The sequence below is a fragment of the Cupressus sempervirens genome, chromosome 4 (genome assembly GCF_028749045.1).
Source record: "Cupressus sempervirens isolate cs-2001-9-10 chromosome 4, ASM2874904v1, whole genome shotgun sequence".
Classification (NCBI taxonomy): domain Eukaryota; kingdom Viridiplantae; phylum Streptophyta; class Pinopsida; order Cupressales; family Cupressaceae; genus Cupressus; species Cupressus sempervirens.
In genome coordinates, this window is record NC_143121.1 from 335,571,863 (window position 1) to 335,583,982 (window position 12,120).

Below are 12,120 nucleotides of genomic sequence, written 5' to 3' on the forward strand. Positions count from 1 at the left end.
GAAAAGATTTGTGCTTGTACAATCATTTATGTATTGTAAAAATTAATGGCTTATAGATTTGGAAACTAGAATCACAAATGAATAATTTGGTATTGGTTTGGGGTTATTTTAATTTTCTTTGTGAAAGATAATTGATGCCCTAGGAAGGGTTACATGTTTTACTTCTGGTTTATGATAGAGACAATGGGTCTTGGTGCAAACATCATAATTTGTAATTGGTACATTATATTGTACTCAGATTTGGATATGTTTTAATAGGTCTAATTTCAAACAATTCCATAAAAGGGTTTTGCAAGAAGATCTTTAGAACATAAGTTATGAGTAATGGAATTAGATACATAAATCAGGATATGTAAATGGAGAAAGGTTGTTGTTTTTATATTAAAACATGTTGTGTTTTACCTTGTAAGATGCCTCTATATAATTGAATTATTTCATATATTTTTAAGGGATCAAAATTTATCCTATTTATTGGTTGATCTATAGGATGATTTGCATCAACTATCCATTTAGGCCTAGACATTTACATTTAAGGTCCAAGCTTAGGTATTTCACATTAGGGGGCTAGATTTATGTCAAACTTAGTGTCTTATTTCATGGAATCTTGGCCTAAACTATATTAGATCAGATCATAAAATAGGACTATTATTGATGTATACAATTGTCTTATTAGGTGATAAAGAAAGAGATTCCATATGTAAGTCATGCAAGGGAAGTCTATTTAAAATCATTGATCATGCAAGGAAGTTTGAGATAAACTAGATTACAAAACAAGTAAATACCAACAAGCTAATTTGAAGAAAGAAGTCACATCACAATTTTCCCAAAAGTTATAAAATATATGTGCAAGAAAGCTTGTGTGCATGTTTTTGTTAAACATAAGAAGATTTAGATTACTCCATAAGAAAGAAACCTTTTGCACAATCATCTTATAAATATAGGATTCATTATTTAACTATCAATTACTATTCTGAAATCTTATGAAAAGATGTTACTTCCAAATAGTACATCCTCCTACCATAGAAAATGTGTTATATCCTTTGAATAATTGGCAATGCTAAATCCACACAAGAAGATCTTACCATCAAGCATAGACCTCCATTTTCATGCAATTTTTTCTCTTGCATGTAGTCTAAACCATAGTTACGGGACTCAGACTCACCTCTAACTTAGAAAGTCAAAATATGACTTGGACTTGGACAAGACTCGGCAAGGACTTAGAAAATTGACAAACCCATGAAATTCAAAGATTTTTTCATGCACCATTTAGTTAATTAACATCAAATACACAATAATTGAGATAAATAGAAGCTACTTAACACTCATACACAATTACGCATAGCTCACATAAGTATAATAGTGAATTTTTAAAGAAATAAAATTGAATAACATAATATAAAGTTAAACACAGTTTTACTTTCAAATGTCTACAATATATGAAATTCATGGAATCAAAATTTGAAAACATATATCAAAATATCAGCTAGAGTGTAGAAGACTAGGGTTTGTAGTAGCCTATTCCCTCTTATGAATATGCCTAAGATATGTCATAGAAGACTTAGATATTGAGAAATATGTTTGTTACAACTTATGTGCACATTGTAGATAACAATAGGGTTCTCAAGTATGTCTATCCACATGCATCAAATGTGGATTATAGCTTTCATTCATACCTTTTTGTTTAGAAGATTCATGTTTCACATCTCTATTCACCCACTTGTTGACCTGCCCAATTCAATATGATTTTTATACTCATATTATTTTCACACTATTTATATATCTTATAATTTGGTTTTATAAGGTGGGTAAGTACAAATTTTCAACAATACTTTATCCTTTTCTCTGTTCTAGGTTATACAAGATAAAAAAAATCCCTTAATTTAATTTTGATTCTCACTACTTATGATTTCTTTCTATTGCCACAGAATCCCTCTTTGGTCTTTAGGGCCTATTTGTCCTGGTTTGTGTTGCATTTGATCTCTATTGGTTGGTGTTGCATTCAATCTCTGCTAGGTAAGTACAAATTTTTGATAATCCTTTATCCTTTACTCTATTCTATTATTTAGGTTATGGAAGATAACAAAATTTATGTTCAATTTATATATGAAGTTTGTGACTTGGCACTTATTGTCATCCTTTGACTTTAGTTACATCATGGTGATTAATTTTAGATTTTGAAGCCTTGATGTTTTTATCCTTATACAGAATAACAATTCACTTTAAAATAAACAAAGAATAATAAGTAACCCATGGCTATCGACAATTCATGAAATAGAATTTGTTTAAACTGAAATCGTGTTTACCTCAAAATGTTTTTGTTTTTGGTTTAAACTAACATACTTCTTCCCAGACCAATAGTTTTCCAAAATAGACTTTGACTTCCCTTTCTAGACTAGCTCTTGCTGAGTGCCCTTATAGTAAAGATAGTGATATGTTTCTATGCACCAAGTTTCATCAACTAGAACTTTCCCCACATATTCTATTATTTTATGATATATTCCCATTCTCTATAATATCTTTTCTAACATTCTCCCATCCTTTCGATAAGGATTTATAACATTAGATCCAAAAACAAATCATGGAAAAGGATCCAATAATGAGGTCACAAAAGTGCAAATCCTTTCATGAGGAACCTCTACTTGGGATTGCCCTACTAATTTTGTATCTAACCAAGACTTTTCAAAGTTCCATTACTTGTAGTGCCTTGAATCAAATATTCTTCTCAATCTTCTCTTCAATCAAATCCTTAATGTTTTTTAAATCAAGAAAAATAGTGAATGGGATGCCAAGCAACTTCCAGAATGAATTAATCATACCAAGCCACTGAAATAAACAGTCACATCTCTGATATGTGCATACTATACATTGAATAAAAACTTTCCCTATTATGACCCCAACTCATGACAAACAAAGAGTAATGGAAAGGCTCAACAAAAGTTGTTGATATTATAATATGGTGAATTTGAGCAAGGTGACCAAAATTTTCTTTCAAAATCATATGTGTAGATATAAACATTAAGTACAACATGTCCAATATTTTTGTATATATACACATTAGTTACACCAATTTTTTCTTTCAAAACCATATTTGTAGATGTAAACATTAAGTACAACATGTCCAATATTTTTTTAGATATACACATTAGTTACACCAAATTTTTCTTTCAAAACCATATGTGCAGATATAAACATTAAGTACAACATGTCCAATATTTTTGTAGATATACACATTAGTTACACCAAATTTTTCTTTCAAAACCATATGTTCAAATATAAACATTAAGTACAACATGTCCAATATTTTTGTAGATATACACATTAGTTACACTAAATTTTTCTTTCAAAAACATATGTCTAGATATAAACATTAAGTACAACATGTCCAATATTTTTGTAGATATATTTTCCTATGAAGAAAGACCACACCCGACAATGTGAATCTAGAACAAAATAATGAGAAAATGGCTACATTGTGGTCTTAGTTCCAAATAAAAGATGATAAATATAATTATCTTTGCAAAAAGTGTAAGGGCTTAAAGAATCGAAGAATTCTAATCACAACAACGCAGAGTCATTGTAGGAAACATGGTCACATTGAAGGGGGCCATTATTTTTGTCTATTACTGAATGTGGATTTCATGATTTCATACTAGAGGAACATGGAGGTGCGAATATCCAAGTTGAGGATAACAATCCCATAGAAGAAGATGATAATGTTCTAGAGGATATGATTGAAAAAGATGGTATTGGCACAGGTGATGAAGATGCTCATGATGATGGTACTAGTGCATCTAATAATGATGATGAAGATGGCCTTGATATACCTATACTTGAGAAGGCACACAAGATCCTATATGAAGGCTCCCAAATAACTCTTCTCTCTACTATAGTGTTGCCGGTGAGCTTGAAGGTTATGAATGGTTTATCTAATGTAGCAATGTCACATATGCTAAGGTATGCCATTTTTTTTCATCTTCAATGTTAGCATACCATTACTATTCATTATATGAACAATGCATATTTGTTGTTCTAGGATGATACGTGAATTTTTGTTACCACCATCAAACATTCTGCCTCATTAATACCAAGAATTATCTACCATTATGAATTAGATTGGAATGAAGTATCAGACAATACATGCATGTCCTAATGATCACATTCTATATCATAAACAACATGAATTCATAATAGAATACCTTGATTATCATAATAGTAGATATCAATAAGATCAAATAATAAAAAAGGTGCCTCACGAGGTTCTTTCATACATTCTCATTATTCCACGTCTTCAACAATTATTTAGGTACATTAGCTTGGCACAATTTATGGATTACCATGCATGCAATAGAAGTCAAGATGACATTATGCAAATGCCTGTAGATGATTCTGCATTTAAAGAGATAGAAGAAACATGATCACACTTTAAAGAAGAACCTCATAATCTCAAGCATTCATTTGCAGTGGATGGTGTCAATCCATTTGGAGATATGAGATTTTTTTACTCAATGTGGCCTATTTTTGTTATTAATAATAACATTCCTCCCTAGATGTCCATAAAAGGGGAGCACATAATTGATGAGGCCAAAGATTGCCTTTATTTCATGATAGTTTTAAAACACTTTATTGATACTTTGTTTTATTTTTGTCAAAACATTTGTGGACCTATGTTTACCTAAACCTATGATAAACCTATGGGTAGATACTATACCATCTTTTGCTAATATTATATATATTATGTAGTATTTCATATAGTTATCAAAATGTGTGTTCTTATATTTGAATTTAATTTGATAAATGATTATTTGCAAACATGTCTCTACATAATAACTAACCTATTAGCAATGAAGCTGAAAGATGATTGGAAGAATTCAAAGATGAGTGCCAATAGCATTCAAGGAGAAAAGAACACTGAGGTGTAGCCATGGTGGAGGAAAGTTGTAATAGTTCCAAAGGACATAACATCGAATATGGAGGAGCTATGAAGACTTATTTCCTTCTCTACATTTATTCCTATGGTGAGCAGATGTTCAGACTTTATTCTTCTCGCCTTAAGCCATTATCTCTTCTTCCCACCTTCAGTTGTTATTTTCCTTCTTTCTCTCTTGCAAATTTATAGCTAGGTTATTTACTCTTCTATTATGGGAATAAGTGTCAATCTCCTATGTATAGGAATTGACTCAAGTGTGTTAGTTTAGCTAGTTAGAAGAAAGAGTTTATGAGAATAGACTATTAAATTTTATAGTGAGTTGTGTTTTTATAGTTCTATGTGTTATGTAATGAATTTCTGAAATGGAATGAAATAAGTTTTTGGCTTCTACTTTGTGTTAGTAGTTTAGTTTAATTTGACCAAGGGTGCCCACTTGGAAGGTGGATTAGATTAGGTTAGTATAAATTTATTTCCAAGCATTCTTAGTATTGTAAGTAGAAGTTATAAGTTCCTTCCTATAGCATCGCACTTTGTGAATGTTCCTACAACATATGTGAGAACAGTTATAGTGGATGAACTAAGTTGGAATATTTGTTAGCCTTTCATTGTATTTCTAGTATTCATAGAGTTAAGTGTGTTAGTTTCTTGCAACAATAGTGTAAGTTCTTTTCCTTGCATTTTACTTTCCTGTAGCATAAGCTTAGTGACTCATTAAGATACCTAGTGCACATATTGTGCCGACCATTTCAAGTATACATCCTTGGGTTGACAAGATTAAATGGACCTCATAGTGGGAAAAATAGTCCTTAGTTTGAATATATTATTCCTAAGCATGGCCCAAAGAATGACTATGATACACCTATTGTGAGGTAGACCATTTTTGGCATCATTGTCGGGCATCGTGTCAAGCTAGGAGCATTTTTGAGTCATAGTTCTTAGATAAAGTTTTTTTTTGAAATTTCTAGTTTTTAAGCTTCTTTCACTAGTGTGAAAAGTTTAATTGCATGCATTGGAGAGGAAGATGACAAGATGAATATGGAAGATTTCTTCCACAAAAGTCTGTTAATTTGAACAAAGAAATTGAAGAAGAAGAAGTTGAGTTACCTTTTGAAGACACAAGCCCTATTTTTCCCACAACATCATCATCAAGAGTTGAACCAATAGATACAAGTTGTCTTCAACCTTTTACTGAAGTTTTGGCTAGTTTTCTTGATAACACTACTTTGAATCCACCAATTGTTAATCATGCAGTACCCAATAACCCTTTTTAGCAGCAACCTCATAATCTAATACCTCTAGTAATGACACAACCTACTTTTCCATTTCCTCTCCAAAGCCTTGTAAATACTAATAATCTCAAGAATATACCTGTAGCTGCCCTTCCAAAGTTCTGTGGCCTTGCAACCAAAAACCTTGATACTTTCTTGTTTGAGTTTGATATACTTTGTCATAGTTTTGACTAGAACACTAATGCCCATAAGATTAAATTATTTCTAGTGACATTGAAAGAATTAGTTCTACGATGGTTCATGGGCTTAGGAGACAATGCAGTAGGAAGTTGGGATGAAATGCAAACTATATTTTTGGATAAGTACAAAGAATATTGCAAAGCATCTAGTTCAAGAGGAGATGATATCTTTAGGATATCTTAAAAATGGGAAAAAATTTGGAAGACTATGTTTCACATTTCTTATATACACTGCAGAAGAATCCTCAACATGTGTTGTCTGAGGACTCACAAAAGCTAGTCTTCCTAAGAGGCGTGAATGATAACTATCTAGAAGCACTAGACCTGATGGCTGGTGGTGATATATATCAAGCTTCCTGGAAAGATCTCAAGAAGAACTGTTAGAACTATTCAAGGTCAACTATGAAGAAAGGTTGAGGACTTTGTTCCATAGTCACTAAAGGAATCAGTCAAGGTATTTCAAAGCTCGAGACATCTAACCTATTGTTAGATTTGAAACAAGACATCATCAATGATGTCACTACAAATCTTGATATAATGACTACAAAGAAGAAGTATGTAGAAGCTAAGCTACAACTAATTGAATATTGCCTCATTGCTGAAAGCAAAATAAGGATTTCCAATGTAAATTGATCTCAAGCATGGAGAACCAACATCTTCCAACTAAGTACATCAAGATAGATGGAGATGATGAGCAAGTATTCTTTGTTGCTCAATGCCGATCATGGGCCCAACATTAAGGTATGCCTCAGATCCCTTTGCAAAATTCAAATCCCTATGGTAATCAATGGCAAAATTGTAACCCCCAATGTCCTCTACAATATCAACCTAATTGGAACAATGCTGAGAAAATTAACCCACAAAAATCCCAATAGCCTCAGGATTCCCAACCACCCTAGCCTAACTAACAAAGTAACCAATGGTAGAACCAATTGAACTACTGGAAAAATGAGCATAACTAATGGCAACCACCCCAAGGGAATTGGTAGTCTATGAACCAATGGAAGAGATCTCAATAGTGGCCTAACTAAAATACTGGTACTCCACAATTACCACCTCCAGTTCAACAAATTTCTCTAATGCCACCATCTACAAATCTTGGACCTCAAAAGCAAACACAGTTACCTACACAACCTGAGCCAAACCCAAATAGCCAACATCCACAACAACCCATGTATAGTGTTGATGCTCAACAGTATCTTGCTTACACTTTGGGTGTTGTAGATATACATATGAGATCTGGTACAACTTTACTTGTGCCTAAACTACCTTTTATAACTAAAATACTAGACCATCCTACAACATCAGAACCCTTACTTTCTAAAACAATTGACCCAATCAATGTTACCATGTCAACCCAAGCTCAACCAAAAGTGGAACCTCCTTTTCCAGAAAAGCTTATACAGAAGAAACTTGAACAAATAGAGGAACAACCTTTTGATATTATTGATCAATTGAAAAATATACATGTCCAAATACCCCTATATCAAGCCATTAAGGATGTTCCAATTTATGGAAAAGCCATTAGAGATGCTTACCTAAAGAAGACTAGAAGGAAGAAAAAGGACCCCACCATAGTCAATGTTGTGGGATAATTGGCTGACATTATGTTAGGGAAATTGATCACACCAAAATATTTTGATCTAGAAAGTCTAGTAGTGAATGTCAGTATAAATGGTTAGTTTGTTAAAAATGCTTTAATAGATCTTGGAGATGCTATAAATGTCATGACCAAGGATACTATGAAGAAGTTGAAAATAGGACTAAGGGCTATACCAATAATTCTATAACTTGTAGATAGTTCTACTGTCAACCCTGATGGGATGATAAAAAACATAGTTGTAACCTTATATTCTCTAGAATATCCTATAGACTTCATGATCTTATCCCCCAAAGTTGATCTATCTGGTTACCTTGTCATCCTAGGTCGACCATGGTTAGCCACAACTAATGCAAATATAAGTTGTAGATTAGGAAATATGACCATATCAAATGGCCAAGCAACAAAGAAATATGATTTATATCCTCCAGCCCAACCATTACCAGATTTGAGCACATTTGTTTGTCCAAATTTAGGGGATGAAGAAGAAGAGTTAAATTCTATAGTATAGCTCATGATGTTGCATAGACAATCTTTTCTAAAACTGCAAGAGGAAGATTTAGTACTTTAGAGTATCCTTGCTAATAGTTGTGTGGTAGAAAAAGATGTATCTAAAACTTCTATGTTGGAATTAATCACATATGAAGAATGTGATAAGAATTGTACTTTTCTCAAAGAACTTGATATTCTTCATCCACTCTTACTATGTGAATTAGAAGCAAGTCCAATCTTTGAAGCTACTATGATAGAGTCCACCACTACTGTTGAACTAACTAAAGGTCATAATCTCCATGTTAATCCCAAATTAACACCCACACAGATGGAATAGTTAAAAGAATTGCTTCAAAGGCATGAAAAGGCCTTTGCATGGGACTATAGTGATATGAAAGGGTTGAGTCCTACACTGTGTACGCATAGGATATACATCAATGACGGTTTCCTACCACTCCATCAACCCCAGAGAAGGATAAATCCAAGCCTTAGAGAGGTAGTTAAAATTATATTGTAAAAATTGCTTGATGCTAGTTTTATTTATCCTATATCTGATAGTAGATGGGTGTCACTCTTGGTCATAGTGCCTAAAAAGGGAAGAAAATAGAGAATTTGTGTAGATTACAGAGAATTAAACAAGGCCACCAAAAAGGATTGCTTTCTTTTACCATTTATAGACCAAGTTCTGGACACTCTAGCTAGAAAGAAGTATTTCTCTTTTCTAGATGGGTATAGTGGTTATACCCAAATCAGTATTGCTCCTGAAGATGAAGACAAAACTACATTTACATGCCCATGGAGTACTTTTGCATACTCTATTTTACCATTTGGTCTATGTAATTCTCTTGCAACATTCCAACGAGCAATTATTAGCATTTTTGCTAATATATTGCATGATTGTATGGAAATATAAATGGATGATTTCACAACATTTGGAGTCACTTTTGAGGAAGCAATGATGAATCTTGAAAAGGTTTTGATAAGATGTCAAGAACATAATTTGGCACTTAATAGTGAAAAGTGTTTCATGATCATGCAAGAAGGCATGGCACTTGGTCATTTCATATTAGTTGTAGGAATACAAGTGAATCCAGCTAAGATAGAGGTAATTCAAACATTTCCCATACCTACAAAATCAAAAGATGTAAGATCTTTTCTAGGTCATGCTAGATATTACAGATATTTCATAAAATATTTTAGCAAAATAGCTAGTCCCTTGTATAAGTTACTCACAAAAGAAGTTGAATTTAGTTGGACATCTAAATGTGATGAAGCCTTCCTGTAGCTTAAGAAACTTCTAACTACAACCCCAATTTTACAAGGCCCTGATTGGAATTTACCTTTTCACATATAGATAGATGCCTCTGATTATGCCATAGGCACAATCCTAGCACAATAATCCCAAAATCTTGAAAATGCAATCTATTATATTAGCAAGAGCCTTCATGGACCATAATTAAACTACACAGTGACAGAAAAGCAACTGCTAGCAATAGTTTATGCCCTGAACAAATTTTTTCATTACATAACTGGCTATTCCATATTTGTTCATACTGATCATGCAAGAATTAAATATCTCATGAATATACCTGCTATAATTGGCAGATTAACAAGATGGTTACTATTGTTGCAAGAATTTGATATAACTATTATTGATAAGCATGGAAAAGCCAATGTTGTAGCTAATTATTTATCAAGAATCCATCATGATGATACTGACACTACTTTGCTAGATGATGCATTTTTAGATGAACATTTATTTCATATTTCTGTTCAAACTCCATGGTATGTAGACGTTGCTAACTACATTGCAATTAATACAATACCAAAACATTTTTCTTACAAGGAAAAGAAGTTGCTTGTAGAAAAAAGCTTCCATTTCTCCTGGATAGATAATCTCTTGTTTTACACTGGACGTGATCAAGTTATGAGAAGATGTGTGAGAGAGGATGAGACATATGATATTCTACATGCATGTCATAATGAACCATGAGGAGGACACTTTGCAACAAAAATAATATCTTTGAAAATATTGACAATTGCTTATTATTGGCCTACACTTCACAAAGATGCAACCAACTATACATAGAAGTGTGACAAGTGTCAAAGGATGGGCCAACCAACAAGAAAAAATAAAATGCCTCTTAATCCTTAGATGGTATTAACACCATTTGACAAATGGGGCATAGAATTCATTAGTCCAATTGATGCTCCATCTAATGGGAAATCCTATAGTCTTGTGTGCACTAATTACCTGACAAAATGAGTTGAAGTCAAGGCCACGAAGTATGCTCGTGATGAAAAAGTTGCTAAATTTCCATATGAAGAAATTTTTACTTGCTATGGTGACCCAAAGAGCTAGTCACTGACCAAGGTGCACAATTTACCTCTAATATGATCTCAAAGTTGATGAAATAGTATAACATTAGGCACTAGAAATCCAATCCTTATCACCTTCAAGCTAATGGACAAGCAGAGGTCACAAACCATGAACTAGAGAACATCCTAACAAAAATGGTTCATCCACATCATAGGGATTGGACCATTAGATTACAAGAAGCTGTTTGGGTTTACAGAACAACATGGAAGACTACTATAGGATTCACACCATTTGAGCTTCTGTATGGAAAAGTAGCAATGCTTCCCATTGAATTTGAACATAAAACTTTGAGAATTGCAATAGAGCTCAAAATTGAACTTCCTGTAGCACAAAGAGAATGTCTTCTACATCTTAACTTTCTGAATGAAATGCACAAAGCTACTTTGGAATGCACTAAACTTAAATAGAAACAAAGGAAACAATGGCATGACTCTCATATTATCAGTAAACAATTTCAAGTTGGTGACTTGGCACTACTATATGATTTCAGATTTATAGATATGCTAGGAAAGCTACAGATAAGATGGCTAGGTTCATATGAAATTAGTCATGTGTTTGATAATGGAGCTATTCAATTAACTACCATTGATCCAGTACCTTTCAAATTATTAGTCAATGGTCACATACTCAAATTATATAAATGGCCCCAAAAAAAAGAGGACTTCCTATAGTAATTTCAGTGGCCGAATTCAAATACACATCAGGTAACTCTTCCTGCAACCGAAGGTGTCAACCTTCTTCCTACCACTCTTCAACATTTGTTTCTTTGTGCATGCTCATAATAAAGACTTTATGTCCACACATAAAGTTCACTTTTTCTTTCACTTTTGCATTCCATCTCATCTCTTTACCTTCCACCCATCCACCTCATCTCATTTCTTTATCTTTCATCCACTCTCTTTCCAAATCATCAATTTCTCATGTTTTCAATAAACCACATGAGATGTTGATGGATGCTAGAGCTAAGGATTATGCTGATTATGAGAATTTTACCTACTTTTCTTTCTAGAGAGCTATGACTGGTGCTAGGAATAGATGGGCTAGAATGCCTGAATCACTTAAAAAGTTAGAACCACATAGTCCCATCAACTTGGAGGCAACATGTCACAAGTTTCCAAAGTATCTAGAGTTAGGGAAGTAGGCTAGACCAGAATTGTAGTGTCCCCTAACCATGCAGCCTCCAATGCTCCTATGGTGTTTATATGACATTAATGCCAATAGAATCGACAAGCTACAGGAAGATCATAGAAGGG